Raw genomic sequence first — 7,675 nt, 5'->3', positions numbered from 1 at the left:
TTTGATTAATTGTATGTTTCGGAGATATTGAAATGTAGGTTTAATCATAATTTGAAGGAAATCATATACATCGATTTTGAAAGATTTTTATTTGTTGTTCTTTCAATTCAAAGGAACGTTTTAACACAATTGCAATCTTTTAGTAAAGAAATTTTATTTTTTCACTCCGAACCTTTGTTTATGGGTTCAAAACTGTTCGGTTCTTAGTCCAATATATCAATATAAACTGCTATGAGGAAGGTTTTTTTTGTTAGCTATTAAGTTCAGTAACATACGCTACTTCACAATACCGTTACCCAAAAATTGGAAAGCATTAGCGTAATTATCAAATACTGTTAAATTTATAGAGAAATTATTTTTCCAAACATGAGATTTATGAAACAACTACCATAATTTTATCGACTGTCAGATTTTGTGGATATAATTCGTACATCTTCAGGTCTACACGCAAGAGCGTAATAGCATATACTTTATACGTTAGTCAGTGGTTACATTTAGAAATTGTATCCATCGTGTTCGATTAAAAATCCCCACCCTCGCATAACTATACATAATTTAGAAGCAAGCGAGGTAAATTAGGCGTACGGCTGCAGCAAGCAATTTTAACCAGAATGGACTTGAGCGTTCCGCTTCGAGGACCTTCCAACCTTCCGTGCACTTGTCACGCGATTTCGTGTAATATTGATAACGATGTCGTTACCTAAATAGCATCGGTTTTGTTAAATTTAATTTCCCTGACGAAAAAAATTAGAGGCCTCGTATTTCGTGTGCTTTCAATACTTTGTATCTTCTGAATTCTCGGGTCAATTGACAGCCAAATTTGGGAGAACTACTATCAAATTTTATTAGTAAATTCCATGGAATACATATTAGGGTGGTCTAAAAAATGCTTTTCTTCTTCCTAAATTGGATTACTTACAAATTATTTCTTTCGGTGACAAAATGATCTCCGAATTTTTTTTTTTTTAGAATTGAATTAAAATATGTGAGGGTCTCGCAAACTTATTTTTACAACAAAATTGTTAAATATTTGTAAACAAATATTCAGCGGTCATGCAGGAACATTTTTGAAAAAAATTTATGTTTTATTTTAATCGACGCTGTTGATGAATCATTTTAATTTTGTATACCCGGAGTGTATCACTTTTAGTGAAATACAACGATAGGACTTTTGACAGAAGTTCAAAGAATATTTGGGGTTCCCGCAGGCCCATTTTTAAGTGGATTTTCAAAAATTTGTCAAAAATGTGGGTTATGTGTTACACTAAAAGTAATACAGTTTAGGTATATCTAAAATTAAAAAAAGAATTTTTTTAATGAGCTTGCGCGGACCCCAAAATTATATTTTTTAATTCTGAAAAAAGTAAGGGGTCATTTTGATTAAAAAGTCAATAATTTTTAGGTCACCCATTCTAGAAAAAAAGCATCTTTGAGACCTTAGACCTTAGGCTTTCTAAAGATTTTGATAATTTATTATTGTAAAATATCCGTATAGATGAATGAATTATAATTGATTTCCAAATATAAAATTCAGATCAAATAAGTGATTCAATGTTTTTGTACACATGCATTTTAACTAGTATAATTTCAACATTAATCTGAAGTATTATACATATATAAGTATAAGGTATAGCATAAAGTTTTATTTTAAACAAAAATCCCAAAGAAAAGTGATTTAAATAATAAAATATTTATCCTTCGATAAAGGATCACTGATTGTAGTTTCTTCATAAAAATTAATCAACTTTTCTTGAACATTTATTACTAAACGTCACTCTTAACACCAGACGGGAATACTTATCAATAAATACTAAAAAAAGATTACTTGATTTAAATAAATGCAGTACTGAATACGTCCAATCAAATATTTTTCTGATCTTAAGAAATTTTGCTTACAACAAAAGTGTGTTTTCTATTTGAAAAGCACTATTTCTTGAAATAAGAATGATATGCATAATATGATAATGATAAATATTTGATTGGATGTATTCAGCACTACATTTCTTTGAAGCAAGTAATATTTTTTCTCAGTGTAGCTGGTTCTTTTTTCCTTTATATACCAAATTTTTTATCTCCTATAGAACCAGAATTTTGTTTACATCGTCAATTTTGAATTAAGCAAATGTTAAGTTCATGATTTTAGTAAAGTCATCGCATAAATTTTACTGGATCTCTGCTTCTCGTACAATTTTTTATTCCTTCAATAGTTCGGTATTCTCAAGGAATCCTATAATTAGAGTGAAACGTTTATTTGTGTTGGAAACCTTTTTTTCACTTAATTTCAGAAAGAAGATCCACTTTTTATGAAGTGCACAACGTTTTTCCTCTTGTATAAAGTCTTTTATTTCGTTTCATTTGATGTGCAGATGCCTGGGACAGTTAATTGAAAAAAATTCCTGAGAGACAAGAAGTTCGGAAAAAGCCAATCTTTTTTTTTTTATTATGTGGATTAACAAAAGGCAGGCGATTGGTAACGTGAAATATAATCGCGAACGTGATCCGACAGATCGATTTTGCGTTATTAGGTCCGGTCAGTAAAAGGGAGGGTAGAAGGGCAGATGGACAGTTGGGCAGCTGGGCACTCGATTGACCATGGATATCAGAGTGCTTTTTTAAATTTAGTTTTTCATTCGACTTTTTTCCAAAAAAAGTATGGCACGTGATCAATGGGTTTTTATAATCCTGAAATATCCATAGATTGTGACACATGCTTGGTGCTATATAAATAAAATTGTAGGGTCAGTATAAAAAGGGGGGAATTTTAATCTATAGTTTAAAGAAGTTATAAATATATGAAATCTTCTTTAAGGCAACATACATTTTTTATAATAACTGAAATATTATTAAACTATATGAAATTTGGTACACATTTAAAGTTGTTTTATATAATCTCAAAAAGATGTTTGCAAACTTTTAGATAGATTAATTAAAAATTGGCGGAATTTCAAATAGTTTCAATAATATTTGGCCGAGTTATGGCGATTTATGCCTTAGTCAATTTAATTTTTGGGAAAATTCTTATTCAGTGTTTAATATGTATTATTAAAACTGATTATCGGAAAAAATGTAAATATAAATAAGTCTTTTTATCCTAGAAAAGCCTATATTAAAAAAAAATAATTTGTGAATGTGAAAATTTCTATTCATTGGGACCCGAGACCAACGCTTTCAATTAGGAACCATGCATAAATTACGTAAAGTTGTTTGTTTGAAAAGTGTACTTTTCAATTTATGGTTAGGAATTAATTTTTTTTTGTTTTCAAATTTCATTATTTCGTTAAAATTTAATTATTTTGTCGAAAATCCATTTTTTTTAATTCGTATTTTTGTTTTGAAAATTCAACAATTTCATTGACATTTTTTTTCGTGAGTGAAAAATCTTTTTTGTTCAAAAATTTTAATTATTTGTTTAATATTACTCTTCTTGGTTTGGTGACTCATGAATTTTGTAAAAACTTAATCTTTTTTGGTAGAAAAATACTACTTTGTAATCAAACATTAATCTGTTTCGGTCGAAAATTAGTTTTTTTTTTTATTGAAACTTTAGATTTTCGGGTTGATAATTCAATTATTTTGTATAAAATTGGTATTATTTGGCTAGGAAATTTGAGATTTTTGTAGAAAATTCAACTATTTCTTCGAAAATTGAACTTTGTTCTTAGAAATTAATTTTTGTACTAAAAATGTAACATATCTATTTTTGGTTAATAATGTATCTTATTTATTTGAACGTTAAACTATTTGGTTGAAAATGTTCGTTTCTTCATTGTTTTTTTATATAACTACTCTTTTTGGTTGAAAATACAACTTTTTGTTAAAAAATAATCTGCTTGTTCTGGTTAAAATTTTATTTTAACTATCAAAATTCAACTATTTGGTTCAAAGTTGATGTAATTTGTTGAAAATAATATGTCTTTTATTAGCAGAAAATTAATCTTTATGGTTGGAAATTCAGCGAATTGATTCAAAATTTATAAATTTCTTTGAGATTCCATGTTCTTAGTGGAAAATTAATTTTGTCGGACAGCTTAACTGTATGTAATATGTTGAAAATATTTCCTTTTTAGTTTTAAATTAATCGACTTAGTTAAAAATTTAACTATTTTTTTGAAAATATATGCATTTGGTTGAAAATTCATGTTTTTGGGCTGAACATTATTCTTCTTGGTTAAAAATTTAACTAATTGGTTTCATATTTATGATTTTGTTAAAAATTTGTATTTTTATTGGGAAATAAATTTTATAGTATGAAAATTCATCTTTTTAGTTTAAAATTGAATCATTTGGTGGAAAATTCAACTTTGCTGTTGAAAATTTATTTTTTTTGTTTAAAATTAAACTACTGGGTTAAAAGATGTACTACTTTGTTAATTCGTAAGGAGCAGTAACAGTACACCTCCCAGCCTATTGTGTTACGTTATTGTTAATGAATCCTTAGAATATTCTTCAGATGCAATTTTTCTTTAAAATTTACGCCAAATAGGGGGGGGGGGTCAACACTTAAGGATCTGAAGAAAGGATATAAGCAATTTTTAATTTACATTTAAAAATTAAAAAAATTTTTAATGAATTGATTATTTCCTTTTTTCATAAATTTAGTATACAAATGTAACGAATATTTGCAATATATAATATCCTGGAGTAATGTTGAAACAGCGAGAAGACTATGGACTAATAAATTTAAACAATTCCTAGGAAATTTTCATGTCTATGGTTTACAAGACCACGAAATTAGAGGAACGTTGGCACAGGTAGCGAGGTTACAGGTATGCTCAGGTTAATAGAATTTCTAAGAAGGTAAACGTGCTTCCATCTGTTGGTTACTGTGTGAACAGTAGTGAATGCATAGTGAAAATACACCCTTTGAGGTAGTTTCTGCAGGCTTTGGAATGCTCGTAGTAATAAATAATAATACAGCGGACTACACATGAGAAAATAAAATGTCAAAATAAACTCGATTTTGAAAATAATGATCTATTTTCGAAGGAAACTTTTTGGACTTAAGCTCCTTTAAGGTAAGGGAAATCAATATCAGCTGTTACATTGATTATAATTTATATTTTCTGCTTTATATCGTACTAAGTGCAATTGAGAAAATTATTCATAACTTTCTCGTACTTTCTTTCAATTCTTTGTCGTTTACGATATTCTTATTGCACATATTAAAAAAAGCTCTTGATTATTTATGGTGCAAAGATATACTGCCTTGATTTTTACTAATGCGTTTTTTTTTTAAATCTGGAATCGTGTTAAATATTATGTAGATAGTATGTAAGAAAAATGTACTAGTGAGTTTATCTTTATCTTCTCTTTTTAAAATTTGTTATCATATTTTATTGTTTATTTTCTGAAAATAAGGTGTATGAAGGGATTCTTCTTCTAATGTACATGTGTAAATATATTAACAGAAATGTCCAACTACTATTAAAATTGTGAATTTCCTTTGCAGGATATTGTTTTCTGGAAATTACCGACATTGCAGATGTTCCAAGTTCCCGTGTCTGCGATTTCAAACGTTAGTACCAGTTAGTACGTTTTAGAAGTTCGGTCGATAAATTACCTTCCGTCAGTTTTTAATGTAAAGAAATAAATAACAAAAACATACGATAATACAAATAAATGAAAATCGATACAAATAAGCAAAATAAATAAAAAATATCGACTACAATTTAAAAGCAAATGCCTCATATCAGATATAATAGAATGTTTCAATTATAGTTATAACTTATAACAGACGATATAAGAAAATCTTTTTCTCATTATTGTTTAGGAGGGGCCATTTACTTTCGAGTCAAGGGGATTAAGCCTTTGAAATCAATATGAAACCAAATGCAACAATCATAATACATTGTGACTTCATCTGAAACCAGCGGCATCTGAGTGGGTTTTTTGTAAAAGATCCAATATTTTAAAATGAGTGAAAATCGAGCGAAATTAGCAAAAATCTCTTAAATTATTTCGAAATATTGAGCGAGTCAGTAGGAGTCAACGGAAATTGTGAGCAATCACGAGCAGTCAAGCGAGCATATCAAGAGAGCAGTCAGTGTAGTCAGTGCAAATATTGTGCGCAAAAAATCAGCGTGCAACCACAGATTTGCTCATGTCGTTAATTTCATTTCGACTGACTTACCGTTCAAAAACTAAAATAAAAGGCGGCTTACCTGCCAGCGGCCTGCTGCTCACTTGGTTAAACATGGTACAATTCGATAAAGTCGGTAGAGAAGATCGGAGTTGGTCAAATGGGAATCATAGCGTTCTTGTTTTATATTTTTATTTCTAATTTTTTAATATATATTAATATTGTGCAATTTTTAGTTGAAACATTTAATACTCGAGTGGTAAATAAATATGCAGTTAGCAATTTATGTTCATGATAACTTTTGTAATTGTAACTCCGGCGGTAAATCATTTTTAACATTCTCTAATTTCATCAATTACCGACTCACAGCATCTGAGAAATGCCGAAAACTGCAAATTAACTCACAGGGTCCACTGGCCAAGGGGGCGCTTTTAGTGGGCTGATGTTAAAGAGCCTTTGCTTCGTCGCACTGTCCTCTACAGTTTATGTGCGCACTGCACAGCGAGCAGGTAGTTTATTTTTTATCGTTGACTTTCAAAAACTCTGCATATAAAAAATTCGCCATAATTTTTGAAACAATAGTAGGGAGGTCGTTTTATTCCAGAAAAATAAGCACGGTTATTTACCGGTGTTTTCTCGGTTCAGAACAATATTTGAAAGTCATTGCAATTAAAACAATGAAACTCTTGAATCTAAAAATGTTTTCATTTAAAGTTATGAAAAGTGAACCTCAAATGAAAACACTCAATAATTTACGCACATGAAATAAAAGCTTCTTACACATTTCAATATTTTATGAGAACAATTTTCAATTATATTCCGTTAAGCTATAAAATTAAAATTTTTAAACTTTTATAAGTTGTACAGTTCGAAGATTCATAAAATTTTAATTCTAGCGATCATATTTAACCCATGGTTTAAATATGATAGCTAGGATATACAATAAAAATTGAACGATTGTAATTTTTTTGAACAGATACTTATTATATTCGAATGTAAATTAATTTTATTTTAAGGCGTAAAAAATGAATTATTGTTTAATTATTCTTCATTTATAAAATCATGTGAATGTTTCGAAATCATTTAAAATATTCTTTTAAAACTATTTTTCAGAATGACAAGGGATTTAAAATTTTTCCAGGTATCTTAAGCAAAATTGTTATATTATCTTTAAACGTTTCAAAACCCTCCACAATCCTTCAAAGTTAAAAAAATTGCTTTCAAATCTTACGGATTCTTTTTTGACAATTTCGAAAATCCTTTCAAATTTAGAAAAATATTCTCTAGAAATAATTATTCAGAATAAAAAATCATTTTCAATTTTCTTTGTAATCTTAATAAATTTTTTATTCTTTTGAATCCTTTTAAACTGCTCTAAAACCTTGTAAATTTTTGGTGTGAAATCTTAAAAAATCTACATTTTTTAAAATCCTTATAGGTTTTAAATTATTTTTTAATTATTTGGAAACCTTTAAATAACTCTTAAACCTCTCGAATTTATATAAATTATTAATTATTTTATTTTGATTTAATAACCCAAATTGTTTTCTTTTTGTTTACTATTCTAAATATTCAAAAAATTCTGCTTCAATCATC

The 7,675-nt window shown here is 28.2% G+C and overlaps 1 long non-coding RNA gene across 1 annotated transcript; it reads left to right on the top strand.

Annotated features, from left to right (window-relative positions):
• Positions 1-4,901: 4,901 nt before the first annotated feature.
• On the top strand, positions 4,902-6,313 carry LOC117175097. Its single transcript, XR_004467432.1, has 3 exons — positions 4,902-5,015; positions 5,450-5,515; positions 5,771-6,313. It is a non-coding gene; the product is annotated as an uncharacterized LOC117175097 (long non-coding RNA).
• Positions 6,314-7,675: the final 1,362 nt, after the last annotated feature.

Source organism: Belonocnema kinseyi, chromosome 6 (assembly GCF_010883055.1).
Source record: "Belonocnema kinseyi isolate 2016_QV_RU_SX_M_011 chromosome 6, B_treatae_v1, whole genome shotgun sequence".
NCBI lineage: Eukaryota > Metazoa > Arthropoda > Insecta > Hymenoptera > Cynipidae > Belonocnema > Belonocnema kinseyi.
Note: the sequence above shows the minus strand (reverse complement) of the source record. Positions and strands in the feature narration are given on the sequence as shown.